Source organism: Thermobia domestica, chromosome 5, assembly GCF_964235325.1.
Source record: "Thermobia domestica chromosome 5, izTheDome1.hap1.1, whole genome shotgun sequence".
NCBI lineage: Eukaryota > Metazoa > Arthropoda > Insecta > Zygentoma > Lepismatidae > Thermobia > Thermobia domestica.
Genome location: NC_137458.1, coordinates 23,967,305 through 23,983,279, shown reverse-complemented (window position 1 = coordinate 23,983,279; position 15,975 = coordinate 23,967,305). Strand labels below are relative to the sequence as shown.

The 15,975-nt window shown below is 35.0% G+C and overlaps 1 protein-coding gene across 2 annotated transcripts in view; it reads right to left on the bottom strand.

Annotated features, from left to right (window-relative positions):
• LOC145685795 (uncharacterized) overlaps nt 1-15,975 on the bottom strand; it is a 276,175-nt gene that overhangs the window by 194,595 nt on the left and 65,605 nt on the right. For both annotated transcript variants that reach the window (XM_081758334.1, XM_081758333.1), the window contains exon 2: nt 12,551-12,670. The gene's annotated coding sequence lies outside the window, so the exon portion shown is untranslated. The remainder of the gene's footprint in view (nt 1-12,550; nt 12,671-15,975) is intronic.

Sequence of the window (15,975 nt, the reverse complement as noted above, 5' to 3'; positions counted from 1 at the left end):
TCTGTCTGGATTTGAACCTACGCAAAAAGTGATTTTCACTACTTTTCTAACAGTCAGTCTTATTGCGAGAAATCACATAACATAAGTATATATTATAACAACAGAAGAGTAATCGCAAATTACAAAAGATGCCACTGCAATACAATTGAAAACCAATCACATGCAGTATACACAAAAACACACACACATTTTTAAAAAGTTAGTAAACAGGAGTCGAGTAGTCAGCAAAATGGCACACGCGATTGATCTGAAGGCATTGTTTTTCAAGAGCACTGCAGTCTAAAAATGTATATTGCTTGTGTCACCAGTTCATTTTCGGTAAGTAGTATAGCAACTATGTGAATAGCTAACAACACTATAACATTGTGTTCAGGACGTGGAAAGTATTTAAAATCAGGCAAAAGAGAAAACGGATCACTATTATTAAACTGTGGATCAACACGAAGTATACGTGCTATATGTGTATAGCTACGCCATAAATGCTGGGTGGATGGACATGTTTGCAATTGATGGATGAGTGTGTTAGCTTGCCCACATCGGATACATTGAGCATCTGGTCGAAAACCGATTTCCCATGCTCGATAGTTACTGAGAAATACATTGTGCACTAACCTATACCATAAGGCTCACATTCCAGGTGGTAAAAAGCAGGAATTAATATTATGTCAAGACCAATTGGGATCTCGAGTAACACATTTACGGAGATATGGAGATAAGTTGCATAATAAGTATACAATTTCTTCACAATCATATCTTCAATAGCTGTGTGACTGATAAGAGCATAACCAATGTATAGAATGACGGTGCGGAGGTGACTGGGACCATTCAGAATAGAAACAGGTGAAATGAGAGTCACGTGTCGAAGGCAACACATAATATGGCACTCGAGGAAAGACTCAGAGAAGGAAGTTAAAAGCTGGCACTTGCGGCACAATAGCTGACAACAACCTTGAAGAGCCAGGTCTTTAATACCTAGCCTTCCTACTTGCTTGTTCGTACACACAGTTCTACGATGAACTCCACCACATCGCTTGATACCACAAAAAGGAAAACAGATGTTTCTTAAGTATATTGGCGTGTGATACAGAAAGCTGAAATTCTGCATTATATAGTACAATAAACTGAAAGTAAACATATTTAAGAAGGTCGCTCGCTCATGTAATGTAAAATTTCGAGCTTTGTCTTTATAAAGCAAATTAATGACTTTAGGAATAGCCACTTCATATGTTGCTGAATAGTTGCATTTATATTGGTATGCCAAGTAATACCAAGAATTTTATTAGTGTTAACTACAGGGAAGGGAGAGACAAAGGGGCAAATAGACGTATCATTCAAAACAAGTAGTTTGGTTTTCGTGGGATTTAGTTCCGCACCGGACAGTGCTTTTTTTTCAGTTGACTAAATATCTGAAGATTATTAAGAATGTTATCTAAATCTCGCTGGGAGCGAAAAACGAAGCATATATCATCTACATAACTCTGAAGTTTAATAGTACCTGGAGGAACACACAACCCCGTCATTTCATTCCGGATCTTATGCAGAACCGGCATAACGGCAATGCTGTATAACATGGGGGACAAGGGGCATCCCTGAATAAGCCCCCCGTTTAATTGGAAAGACCCGCGTTATGGCTCCGTTCTGTTTAATTTGGGCAGGACGCTGGGAGTATAACGTCTTAAGCATATTTAAATATACTGATCCGAAATGAAGCTTCTCAAGAACGGTGAATAAGTACTGATGGCTTAGTTTATCGAAGGCCTGAGAAAAATCCGTAGTCAAAAGCACGGCATTTAATTTGGGACGACTTTCAAAATATGCTATCGTGTCCCTAATATTCGATAAAGCCATATATATATATATATATATATATATATATATATATATATATATATATATATATATATATATATCGGATGCTGCTGATCGTGCAAAATGTTCCGGTAACAGAATGGAACTTACAGTATTACGTAACCGGGCTGCTAAAACTTTTGCGAGAAGTTTATAATCACAACATGCAAGACTGATAGATCTAAGAGTAGTGATTCGCGTGCTTTTTGGCTGCTTAGGAATGATCACTGTAATACTGTGCGTAAATGTTTGCCGACTTGTAAATTAAATCGAAAGACATTTTAAAAGTTCAGGAAAAAAGGAATGAAAAGATCTGGGAATGACTGGTAAAATTCGTAAGGTAGGGAATCAATGCATTACTAGTTCATTCGCTAGCATACTCGGCTACGAGGACCGACAGTAAGTGTCGTTATGCTACGTGACGACAAATGGATAACGCCAACCAATCAGAACCATGTATTTAGTTCCTATGGCTAGGGTCAAGCGTAATTAAAATATGTGCTTGACATCTGCAGGAAAAGGTATTAATAGTAAGAACTAGTAGAACTAGTATTCCCTTCTTATGATTCATTGTCAAAATTCAATACAAAATTTTATTTATTTGAATATGAAAGAACAATAAACCTGGAAGCTTAAATAAAACGGGGGCAAACTTAACAGTACTAATAGCCGAAATTATAAAGTATCTGTCTGAAATGTCTCGTTTTCTCTCTCTCTCTCTGAAGTTCATAGCAGTAAACTCTAGAACTATACTTCGGTTAACAAGTGTTCATTGTCTTGTAATGAATATAAGGTAATATTAAAAATTAATATCTTATTCGCATAATCAATATATAGAATGTATAAATCCTCCCCATTTAAAATACGATCTTTTGTTCGATTAGTTTGAGAAACACATGAAATAGAATGTATAAATGTGGAGGAATATCAGATAAGTAGAATAATTAATTGTATGTTATACTCAGTGTCTCTATAGCATGAATATGGAAATGAATATCTTTATGTGTATGTAGAAGTTGGGTGTTCATTGTATGTGTAGAGAGAAATATATTTTGTCTTTTGACATGATTGACATTAAAAACATTTCAAGGTGTTTTACTGTCATGGTTCGGATTTACTTTTTGTCAGCCCTATAATAATGACTATTAAACAATTATCGTAATACATTTCAGTTATCATTAATCTTAACGTGGGTTCCTGTCACAAGGCATGGCGCGTCCTCAGGTTGCGGATCGAGGAGAAGGCCTCTAGATATAGAGGTTAGCTGCGAATATACTGAATAAGCAGTCGCGGACAGACGACTAGGAGTGGTCCTCCAGCTTGGGGGTTTGGGTAAGGCTAACACCCTGATCCTGTAAAAAAAAGGTACTTGTTCAGAAACATTCACAAAAGCCTCGGACAAGGACTAATAACTTGGCACGACATCAGCAAAAGAAAATGGACATGAGATTTGGAACATGGAATATTAGAAGTCTTTATAGGGCAGGCGCGTTAAAATCTGTAACGAGTGAGTTAGAGAAATACAGGATGGACTTAGTAGGAGTTCAGGAAGTTAGGTGGGAAGGAAATGGATCTGAGAATTCCGGAAATTTTACGTTCTTTTACGGGGAAGGAAATAAAAATCACCAGTTAGGAACAGGGATTTTCGTTCACAAACGAATATTACCAGCAATTAAACGGGTTGAATTTGTTACTGACAGACTTTCTTTTATTACTCTTAAGGGACGGTGGTGTGATATTATTGTTTTAAATGTACATGCTCCAACTGAAGATAAGGATGACGATATAAAAGATAGTTTTTACGAAGAAGTGGAACGGATATTTGACCAACTCCCGCGATACCATATGAAGATTCTATTAGGGGATTTGAATGCGAAGGTAGGACGAGAGGATATTTTCAAACCGATTATAGGGAACGAAAGTTTGCATAAAGAAAGTAATGACAACGGTGTTAGACTCATGAACTTTGACACATCCAAAAACCTAATCGTGAAGAGTACAAAATTCCCACATCGCGACGTTCATAAATACACTTGGATATCACCAGACGGAAAAACACATAATCAAATTGATCACGTTTTAGCCGATAGAAGAAGACAATCTAGCATAATTGACGTCCGGTCGTTTAGAGGGGCTGATTGTGACACTGATCACTACCTGGTAGTAGCTATAATACGGGAGAGATTATCGTTGAATAAAGGTAATATTCAATGTCCGAAAACGGAGAGATTTAATTTAAAGAAATTAGAAGAGAGCCAGGTAAGAGAGGAATACCAGATTGAAGTTTCGAATAGATTCGCGGTTTTAGAAGACTCGGAGTGCACTAGTGTTGAGGATGCTTGGATTGAAATTAGAGATAGCATTAAAAGTTCAGCAATAGAAAAATTGGGACACGCGGAAATACATAGGAACAAACCATGGTTCGACCAAGAATGCATTAAACTAGCAGAGAAGAGAAAACAGGCAAAATTACGGTGGCTACAAAATCCGAATGAAACAACTACACAAAATTTCGCAGATATCAGGCGGGAAACTTCCAAAACTTTTAGAACAAAGAAACGGGATTTTTTGAAAGCTAAAATTAAGGAACTTGAAGATAATAGTAAAAATAAAAATATTCGGGACATGTATAAGGGGATCAGCGAATTTAAGAAAGGCTATCAACCTCGTGCTTATATATTAAAGAAATCTGACGGAACAGTTCTCACCGATACGGATAGCCTCTTAAATAGATGGAAAGATTTCTTTGACGATTTGCTGAACACGCAGCCAAAAACTAATGTGCGTGGAGAAAAGGAGATACACACCGCAGAACCATATATTCCAGAACCCAATCGAATAGAAGTGGAAGCCGCTATAAAGAAATTGAAGAAACACAAATCTCCGGGTGTAGATGAAATTCCGGCTGAGTTAATTTTAGCTGGAGGCGAAAAATTGTAAAACAAGATACACAAACTCATTCTCCTTATCTGGAACAAGGAAGAATTGCCACAAGAGTGGAAAGAATCAATCATTGTTCCAATTCACAAGAAAGGCGACAAAACTGACTGTAATAATTATCGAGGCATTTCTCTTCTGTCAAAATCATATAAAATCCTTTCAAATATTCTGTTAGCAAGATTGACCCCATACGCAGATGAAATTATTGGAGATTATCAGTGCGGATTTAGACGAAATCGATCAACTATCGACCAAATATTTACCATTCGCCAAATACTCGAAAAGAAGTGGGAATACAATACCCCAGTACATCAACTATTTATTGATTTTAGAAAGGCTTACGAGTCGGTTAGGAGAGAAACATTATACAACGTTCTTACAGAACTTGGAATACCGAGAAAGCTAATTAGATTAATTAAGATATGTTTAAGTGAATCCCAAAGTAAAGTCCGGGTAGGAAAATTTTTGTCCACGAGCTTCCACGTCGAAAATGGCCTGAAACAAGGAAATGCGTTGTCGCCATTATTATTTAACTTTGTGCTGGAATACGCCATAAGGAAAATCAAAGATAGCAACCAGGGCCTAGAGTTGAACGGCATTCACCAGGTTATGGCATATGCTGATGATGTAAATTTAATAGGGGATGATAGGAGAACAGTAGAAATAAATGCAGAGATCTTATTAAACGCTTGCAGGGACATGGGTTTAGAAGTAAATGCAGAGAAAACTAAATACATGGAAGTGCGTCGGGACCGTAATACGGCAAATTGTGGAGGCGTTAAAATATTAAATAATGCTTTTGATAAAGTGGATACTTTCAAATATTTAGGATCAATATTAACAGACGAAAATCATATTCACGAAGAAATTAAATGTCGACTAAAAGCAGGGAATTCGTGTTACTATTCGGTTCAAAATCTCTTGTCGTCGCGAATTCTGTCGAGGAATTTGAAGCTTAAAATATATAAAACGATAATCATGCCTGTTGTTCTGTATGGTTGTGAAACATGGTCGCTTACTCTGAGGGAAGAACATAGACTGAAAGTATTTGAGAACAGGATCCTGAGAAGAATATTCGGACCCAAGAGGAACGAGAATGGGGAATGGCGGAAGCTTCATAACGAGGAACTACATAGTTTATACGGTTTACCCAACATTGTTAGGGTCGTCAAGTCTAGGAGGCTTAGGTGGGCAGGTCATGTAGCTAGAATGGAAGAAAGTAGAAACGCTTTCAAAGTCTTGACTGGTAGACCCATAGGAAAACGACCATTAGGAAGACCTAGGCGCAGATGGGAGGACAATATTAAGATGGATCTCGCAGAGATAGGAATACAAAGTAGAAACTGGATGCAATTAGCTAAGGATAGAAGTCAGTGGAGAGCTTTTGTGAACGCGGCACTGAACCTCCGGGTTCCATAGGCCATAGAGTTAGTTAGTTAGTTAGTTAGTTATCATTAACCTTTGAATCGAATAATTAAGTAATAGATATTAATCAGTATCTACATTCAATGTTATACAAGAATCTGCATACCTAGGGGTTCAGAATACTGAAAGATTATAAGAAGCAAAGGCAAGGCAAGGCAAGAATAATCCTGTACAAATTTCACTCAGAGAACAAATAGCAATATGAAATGAGATTTGAGTATGATTCACCTTTTTACGTCGGTCCGCGAGAAACTAATCGAAACATGATGTCTGTTTGTGCCCCTGGGGACTAATTTTGTAATGCTTCACCAGAACAAAATATGACAAACCACTGTGAATGGTGTGTCCATTCTTCATTCCTGGTCCAAATGTACGTGTTTTCTGTAGCTTGCTGTGCAGAATATCAAGTACTATATTACAGATAACCACATCATTTGCATTTAGAGAAATTGAAAAAATGTTCGATATTCACTGGGTAGCGTCGTCTTATGTTGGAATAAAAGCTGGGAGGTAGTGTTATCTATGTTTAGTTGTATGTCTCTATAAGCTGGGTGCCAGGAGCAGAGCGAAATATCAAGGTTAGTATGAAAAAATATAAAGTCGTAGAATTTCGAAATTGAAGTATCTTTACTCAGAGACACTTTGGAAATGGTAAATATAACCTCTCCGTTTCTTTGCCCTTTTGCTCTAGTGCTAGAATCTCAGGACCTTGTTTGTCGCACGTTGATTCTCACGATGTTGTGCTCGTAGTCTACACTTTCAAGATTCTACATGTGTATCAAGCATTGCTATCTCTTCTGGATTCGTCCCACCATCTTCGTACAGCCTCTGAAGACTCTCACCATCAATAGTATTGGAATACTACGGACGTCGTAGTGACGCTAGCCCTCGCTGTCTAATTGTTTAGTACAATCAACCTGTTTTTCTCTACACGGGATACGTTTCTTTATATCTGCGTTGGATCATCTAATCTTTAGTCCACATGTATGTTTACGCATCGAAATATGTAGTGCGTGTTAGTTAAAGGGTGGTTATTAATTTATTGTTTTCTCTTACCGAGACGAACAACAGTGAACCGCTTTATCTTCAACTACCGTTGCACGTCCAAGATAGAAAAGATGTTGTGACTTCCCAGCTCAAGTTTGAGAAACCCTTCCCTCCGTATCCCATTTCCTCAAACTTTACTGTATACCTTTTGGGGTAGTTTGGTTACATCCACATATTTATAATTAGGGTTACTCTCTTCACTTTAGAGCAATTCTTTACAAAATTACTTTCTTTCATTATTTTTGATGCACACTATCATTTTATTATTTTGAAATAATTAATTAAATAAGAATATAATAAAACTTTTTGTCAATTCTATTTAAATATATTTTAAAACTAGTGCCAGTATGGATGGACCAAGATTCACGTGAAGATAGCCCTATCCACTTTTTATAATGCAGCACTAATTTTATGAACTATGCCAAAAATTAGCGCTGACGATACCGCATAGAAAGAAAAATAATGCTATTTATTTTATCATAAAAATGAGGGATCGATTGTTTCTTTGATGATACCATTAAAGATTTTCGAGTATATTTCGGCCTTCTTAATAAAATATTATTTATGAAATATGAAATTGCCTAAAGACATTTTTGAGGAAGTAGTTCGAGACAACTCATCTTAACTGGTAAACTACCCGTCGTACATTTTTTCAAAACAAAAAGTTACACCATATTGTCTGGTTATTAATGCTACATAAACAACATCTTCTGAATCTTGTTTTTTAGAAAATAATCCAAAAAAACACATACTCCCAAGAATAAACTAAGATTCGTTGACTTTTTCAGAACAAATAAGCTGTGCCATATTGTCAGATTTTAACAGAAAAAAACTATTTCCTTATGAAATATGAATACAACAGCCTAAGTCATGTTTGAAAAAATCATCGGAAAAGCAATTGCCTCCATGCATGAATTACCTTTCGTAGGTTTTTTTCCCTAGAGAAATGATTTATATCACAGTATATTATTATTAATGAAATATTAACGTATGAAATATAAGCAAAATCGTTAGAGATGTTATAGAGAAAATCATGTTTTCTTACCCTTCTGTATACTCCCTTAGTTTTGGAGGCAAGAAGAAAATTCAAATCTAAAAATAAGTTCTACCTTGTCAAAGCGGTGGCAAGCTTTTTTTTTTCTTTCTTTTTTTTTAAATCTTTGTTCAAATTTTGCATAAATTGTTTAAAAATCGTCAGAAAGGGATACTTTAATCTTTAACAAGCACACTATAATTTATTTTCATACTTCCAAACTATTCTATGTATAAGTGTCCGAAGTATTGTGGAATGTCTATGTCCGTCAGTCCATCTGCCTGCTGATTGGGATCAGAGAAAAAGCCGTAAGAGAAAGAAAGAAGGGGTTTTCGTAATCGATTCAGTGTCCCAAGAATAGGTTCCATCTCCTTCATTAATCATCTATTAACACTGCGATAAAAATAAACAATTTTTGGTTTCAAAACCAATCGCCATGGAACTATTATGGTAATAGATACTGACAATAGGTGTTTGACAATCGATTCAACATCTCAGAATAACATACCATCATCACTCGCAACATTCTGCTAAAAATGGAAACGGGATTGGTTGAAGTTTACTACTACTTCTGGTTTCAATAGATCAAAGTCAGTAAGAGGTTTCGAAAAAAAAAAAAACAGATTCAGTGTCCCAGGTTTGTCGTGGCTTTTATCTGCCTGTTGAAACCGTAATTGGCGAAAAGCTATGATTAATTTTGTTACAACACTGATCACAGAATGGGTGAAACGGAAATAGATAGTGACAAGGAGTTTTTGATATGGATTCAGTACTTTACACATCACTTAACACTTCCGGTTTCAATCTTACTCTGCACAGAGGAAAGGACAGTAAGAGATAGCGGATAATGACTTTTAGATATGGTTTAACCGTTCGAGGAACAAGTTCCAGCTGTGATCTTATTCCCCTATTGCAACCACTAGTTATAGATGTACTGCTTGAAATTTGAGAATTGAATTCAGAAAGCATGGAAGTCTACCGTAACTTAACACTGTGAAGTGAAACTAACTTGTTTTGTTTCTCAAAATGCCCTCAGCTACTTTTATTTTTGAGCGCTCATTTTGTCTTTGATATAAGTCTACATTAGTTACAAATCGTCAACAAACGGAAGTTTTATGTGAACAATAGTGAACAAGCAAGCGATATGCATGGCTCTGAAAATGGGTTCTGTCAAGTTGACGAACATATCCTGTACAACAAGAAAACATTGACAGTGTATTTGGCCAGGAATAATTAATGAACACATCATTTCTCGTTAATTACTAAAATTTTGTTCCGGTGACACAGCACTGCACAATGAGCCCGTGGGCACCAAAATCATGATCGGGTGAGCCCCTCAGAAACATCATGGATGTGGATACTTAGAAAAGTGTTCATGTCACTGCAAATGAATAGGGTAAATACCATACCTCTGTTGTTCATTGACCCCGGTAAGATGAAAACGTTACACTCATGGATAACACATGAGTTTGCTCCTGCAAACAAGAATCTTTATCTGGAAGTGTGTAGTTTTGTGAGTGTAAGGAATAACCAGGGAAGTATCTTGCACTGTCACTTCATATATTTAAAAGAAATCCATTTGTAATGATTTCAAAAATTCGTAAGCACTCAAGACAATGATTGGACCGTGACCAACTTGCAAAACCCACTAAATATATTATTGGTATAATGGTCTATAGTGAGAGATACATAATTTCTTTCTTAGGCGAAGTCAAATCATCAACGTAGATTGTTATAGTAGACTCCATGATATGCACTGCAAACTTGTTTGCAGGCACCTAGCAATCGACAACAAGTAAAGGGTGTTTTTAGAGGCGGAGAACTTTGTCTTGAAATAAAAGACAGAAAAATGGTTTTAAGGGTAACATTCAACAGTCTTAAACGGCACAAGACCTAAACGCCATAAGACCTAAACATATAGGCATTAGACCTAAATTTTAGATGTTGTGCCGTTTAGGTCTTACGCCATTTAGGATTTGTGCCGTTTAGGACTAGTGATGCGAAATGATTTTTAGGTCTTGTGTCGTTTAGGTCTTATGCCGTTTAGGTCTTGTGCCTTTTTTATTCACTTGCCTTAGTTCTGAAATTCGCCCCCAACACACAAAATTGCGACGATGCAGTAACTAGTTAGCAATAATATTGCGAACGTAGCTAATTCCAACGGTAATAGCTATATTTGTACTACCAAAATTATTATTATCATTATCTATTCTGCAGTTATACATGAATTACATTATATAACTTATTTCATTTTAAGAATTAATTATATAACTTGTTAAGAAATTTGTTTTTTTTTTTTTTAAAGGAGATACGAGAATTCTATGACAAATTACAAAAAATTATTTAAAATGTTTAAAAAACATATTTTACCAGATTTTTCTTAAAGCAAGCAAGCATTCAGAATTGCAATATATACTATGAGGAGTGTATTTTATTAAGAGTAAGGCAAAAGCCCACTCTAAATTTCCAAAGGTAGGTCAAAAGCCCACCAAAGTTTCCTTAATTAGGAGAAAAGCCCACTAGATATTTCACAAATGAACATTAAGTACCGGCTGCATACATTAAGAACGCAGTAAAACTAAAACTGAGCAAAGAACGTTTATTATGCAATACAGTTACTATATTTCACAGTGTGTATCGATAGAGTTGATATGTATAAGCAAGAAAAAATCAACAAATATCACCAAAACAACGTGCAAATTACTAATGTAATATGCAACACAACACGTTTGAAGAAACCAATTCATAGTCATTTAGGGGTGTAGCCTGCAGGCTTTTTTCATATTAACTCTTTAATTGGCAAGCATTGATAGCATTATCATTAAAATATTTAGTTTGCTTTTATGAACCATGTCTTCCTGATCATAATTTCGGAATTTTTAAAGTATCTTTGTACTTTAGTTATAAAATACAAGATGTTTATTTCAAACCAACATTGCCATAATATAGGTCTTATGTGTTGCTACTTGAGCAGCATTGCCCTATTATGGTCAAATATAAGAATACTCTCAGTAATTACAAACAGTTTCGTTGAAATATTTTCCTACAGAGCAAGAAGCCACAAATAATAAAATAAACGAACTTTCGCGGAACGTAGGAGACAAAGCTTTTACAATCCTAAATTTGACTGTCTCCTGTTGACGAAGATTAGAAGTATCTAAAGAAGCGACCAGCAAATCATGTATATGAATATTGTATGAAAGCAATAATGTCAATTAAATAATCACTGAAGTTATAATTCGTGCGGATAACGTAATAAAATGCGATTTTGTTTGAAAGCAATAGCACAAAATAAAATGTTAAAAGCAAACTAAAAGCGTATTTCACAAATTACGAAAGCTTCAATAAGACAGTAAATATATACATATTACATACGTACATAAATACATATATTATTGTTATTATATTTCCAGTTTGTTACCCTTTTGACACCTGGGTCTTGCCAGTGCGTGAATTTAAAACCACAGCTTGTGGGAAATGTACGAGTAAGTTAGTCATCGAAAAAAAAAAATTGGATACTGTTCATGGAAGTCCATTTGTTTGACTGTGTTTGACTGTAGTTTTATATAAAAGAATTAAGATGAGTGACTTTCTGGGCACACTACTTCAAATAGAGTCGTTAAATTTTAGTTTAAAAAAATCATTTTCTTACGAAAGCAGGATATAAGAAAAGACTTTTCGGAAATACATATCGTTAAGCGGGTGGAGTAAGATTTTTTTTAAGAGCAGTGTATCTCGCAAATCTCTGAAGCTAGTAAACTGAAACTTGACAAATAAACTTTCAATTTAAAATAACTGCAAATCCAACACATAAAGCGGAAAGAACAAAGGGGGTACTTTCTTTAATGTTCGAATTCCCCATTACTTATTCAGAAAATATTTATAACGTAAGAAAGGCTTTGCTTAAGCTGGGTATATAAAACTCGGTATTTGAACTTTTAACTAAAAGTAGTAAAATATATGTTTCAACGTCTTGAAAATTACACTTCTAAGAGGGAAGGAGGGTCAATTTCTATAATATTAAAATTTCTCATTGCTTATGAGATTTAGGCAGAAAACTCTTTTCCTTTAGGTCTCGGTTCGTCCAGTTAAACAAATGAGAGTACAAACTGGATGATAAATTAGGTTCTTTTAATTATTTTAACACGTTGACTTAGTTTATTTTTATTAAAAAAGTGTTTCTTTCACATTGTATTATGAACATTATTAATTTGCCGTAATTATTAAACACATTTAATAAACATAAAACAGACTAACCTCCATTTGGGGGGCCATGAGTTTGTTATGGGTGTTAATCCATCATTTGCCGTCCGTGACATAACCATTGATTTTAACTTCACATACAATCAAGGCTCAGGTCTCAAAAATGTAGTATATCTGAAATATTATTATTATTATTATTATTATTATTATTATTATTAGTAGTAGTAGTAGTAGTAGTAGTAGTAGTAGTAGTAGTGTAGTAGTAGTAGTAGTACTAATAATAGTTAATTCCAACAGTAACAGCTATGTTCGTAATACTAAAACTATTATTAATAATGGTAACAAGTAAAGAGTAGTTAATTGTGAGTATGACAACTATTTGCTACAAAGAGAGTTCAATACGATAAATGTAAAAATAATTTACTTCAAATCAGCACAAAGAAAGAAATATTTATAACTTATATAACTAAAACACAACATTAGGTTATTAATACGAGGTCGATGGTACGGAAATAGAAAGAAACATACATTATGAAAGATCTGGCAATCACATTGACAGGCAGTTAAAATTTTGTGACCATACAAATGCAATCATGCATACAATAAGATAGGACAATAGGCATTATTTATGTATTTCAGAACGATAGAATATGTACTTAAACAAATTACTTGTAAGAACTAAGCTAGAATCGGGTTCTGTAATATGAAACAGTAGGCTAAAAACTTTGACTAACATATTGTTAGTATTTTTCTCACGGACGCAATGGTAGGGCCACAAGAGATTTTTAGGTCTAGTGCCGTTTAGGTCTAGTGTTGTTTAGGACTAATGCCATTTAGGACTCGTGCCGCGTAATGATTTTTAGGTCTTGTGCCGTTTAGGTCTTATGCCATTTAGAACTTGTATAATTTAGGACTTGAGCCGTGAAATGACTTTTAGGTCTTGTGGCATTTAGAACTTTGCCGCGTCTCCGGTTTTAATATTCATGAAATTGGCTTTATTTGACAGATCGTTTTATGGCATTAAAGTTTTAATATGATTTCGGGCATGTAGCCACCGCGGATAGCGCGTACATAACGTAATCTGGAGGTTCAATTTTCACACACTCATCGCAGTAAATCAGGTTGTATTTCGGCAATAACACGTCGAATGTTGGCTTCCAAGTGCTCAATTGTTTCTGGTTTCTTGGCCTAGACGTGTGACTTGAGATTTCCCGAAGTAATCGTTCTGATCCATCGTTTCTCGAATTAATCGCTCTGATGGACGATTATGAGCACCGTAAAATTCACGTAATGCCCGATGAGTTTGTCAAGTTGAATATGGTTTTCAAAATAAATTTGCATACTTTACAAATGTTTATCCAGCATGAGTCTATTCATGATAAATTTAGAAACCAAACTAACCTCACAACAACCGAGAACTGTAATATCAGCTATCACAGAAAGTAGTGTTGGCAATTTAAAATTCGCCGCCTCTAAAAGAACATCTTTAATGTATTCACGTTGCAGGACAATGCTCCAAAATAAGAGTATGTTACGCAAAGGACAATGCAGTATGAAACTCTTCTTCATTCAGCGTACTTTCCCGATAACTCTGGTATTTCAATCATTTCTTCGGAAGGAAGACCTTTGCTGATGATCGGACTGTGCAAGATGTAGTTGAGGGCTTCTTCGTAAAGCAGGTTCCAGACTTCTTACGTCTCAAAATCCAATCATTGGATGAGCAATTGCAAAAACATGTAGTTGCAAACAGTTACTATTTTCAGTAACCAGGTATTGTACTTCTTATTTCTTAATTTTTGAAGTGATATATTTCATAGGCACCAACATAGTTCTTTTGATATTGATAGTTTTAAATTAAGATGTAATCGATTTTGTCCTTCGTATCTTGTTTCACATCAACCTCACTAATTTTACTAATCAGCAATTTTACAAATTTTGGTTTTTTATGGTAGATTTATGAATACACATGTGAAACATTATATTAAAACTATCATATGCCTATCGTATACTATCAAACATGTACGCATTTCTTGTGCTCGTCCATTAGTGTAATTTATATGGAACTCATATCAAGTTGAAGTGTTACATAAAATTCCAACATCTAGTATGAGCATCTTAGTAAATTAGTTCATCCCGTTTGATTCATTTCTAGGTTAAGTTTCAAACAAAAACGTTAAAACATGTTTTTAATTATCTTTAATGAAAAGTATAAATACCATATTTCATGTCCCTCAACTTGAATAAATTGGAGCTACGGATGCCTTAATATAATAATTATAACTCCTTACTCATTTTCTTTCCAAATACTTTTCTTTCCTTCTAAACCAAATATACTTGCAAAAAAAACTGAAAAAAAACGTGATTTTACTCCGATTAATTGATGATGAGAAACTATTGGATTTCGTCGCAGCTTAGGTGATGTATCATTCACTTCTTAGAAAAGACGTTGAGCGTTGAGCTTTTTCCGTTTTGTTACTATACAATTAAGAAATGAACTATTGTTTCCTTCATTTTTATCGGATAAAACTAACGAAAAGAACAGTTAAAATTTAGAATGCTTCACCTTAAAAGGAAAACTAGTATTATACTTTATTTCTGCTTTCAAATTCTTACCTATCAATGTTGTATGTTGTATTCAACATGTTCAGGCTATAAATGTAAGAAGTAGATAATGTAAACGTTGATAAAGTGTTCATAGTCCTTAGTTTTTTTGTCTTTTGTTTTTAGATTTTCAAGTATCCTACAAGATTTTTAAACTCAATATTGTGTTTCTATAACAGTATCCTTTCTTTTGTGTTAGAAGTAGATCATGTAAATGCTGATAAGGTTTTCATCATTCTGAATTTCGTTATAAACATGTTTTCAAGTATCGTAGAAGATTTTTAAATTCAATACTGCGAATGTTTTTCTATAACAATATGTTATTTTGGTTATAAAGAGTCCACCAGAAAAATGTATACAATGCTTAAGAAAGATAACTATATATCATACTTCTTAATTGCATTTAATTATTGTTGAAAGATGTGTTACAAACCTTTAACTAAATATATGTTTAGAGTTGGTGTTCAAAATGTTGCCCGTTGCTTGGGACGCTCGAGAACCTTCGCCAGAAGATTACAAAAGCATGTGCATCGGTCTCCATTAATACATTGAGCGCTGTAGTCGCAGCGACCCTTCGTCGTTCCATGCGCCTGAAACTTGTCAACAATGCGCTTGATTGGTAAGGAAGTATCAAACTCCCCTATCCACTGACGCTGCACTTCGATGGTATTCCCAAACGTGATAAAACATTTCAAAACGTACTTCGACTGCTCGAACGTCAAGCGTGCTCCTGCCATTTTCTTATCTCACTAGCTGTACTGCGGTACCGACATCTATTGAGCGAGAAACCGTACTACAACATACAGTAGGACGTCGATAATCCGAACGTCAAAAATCCGGACTCAGACCCTAGAAGTTAGTGACAGTATACTAATTCA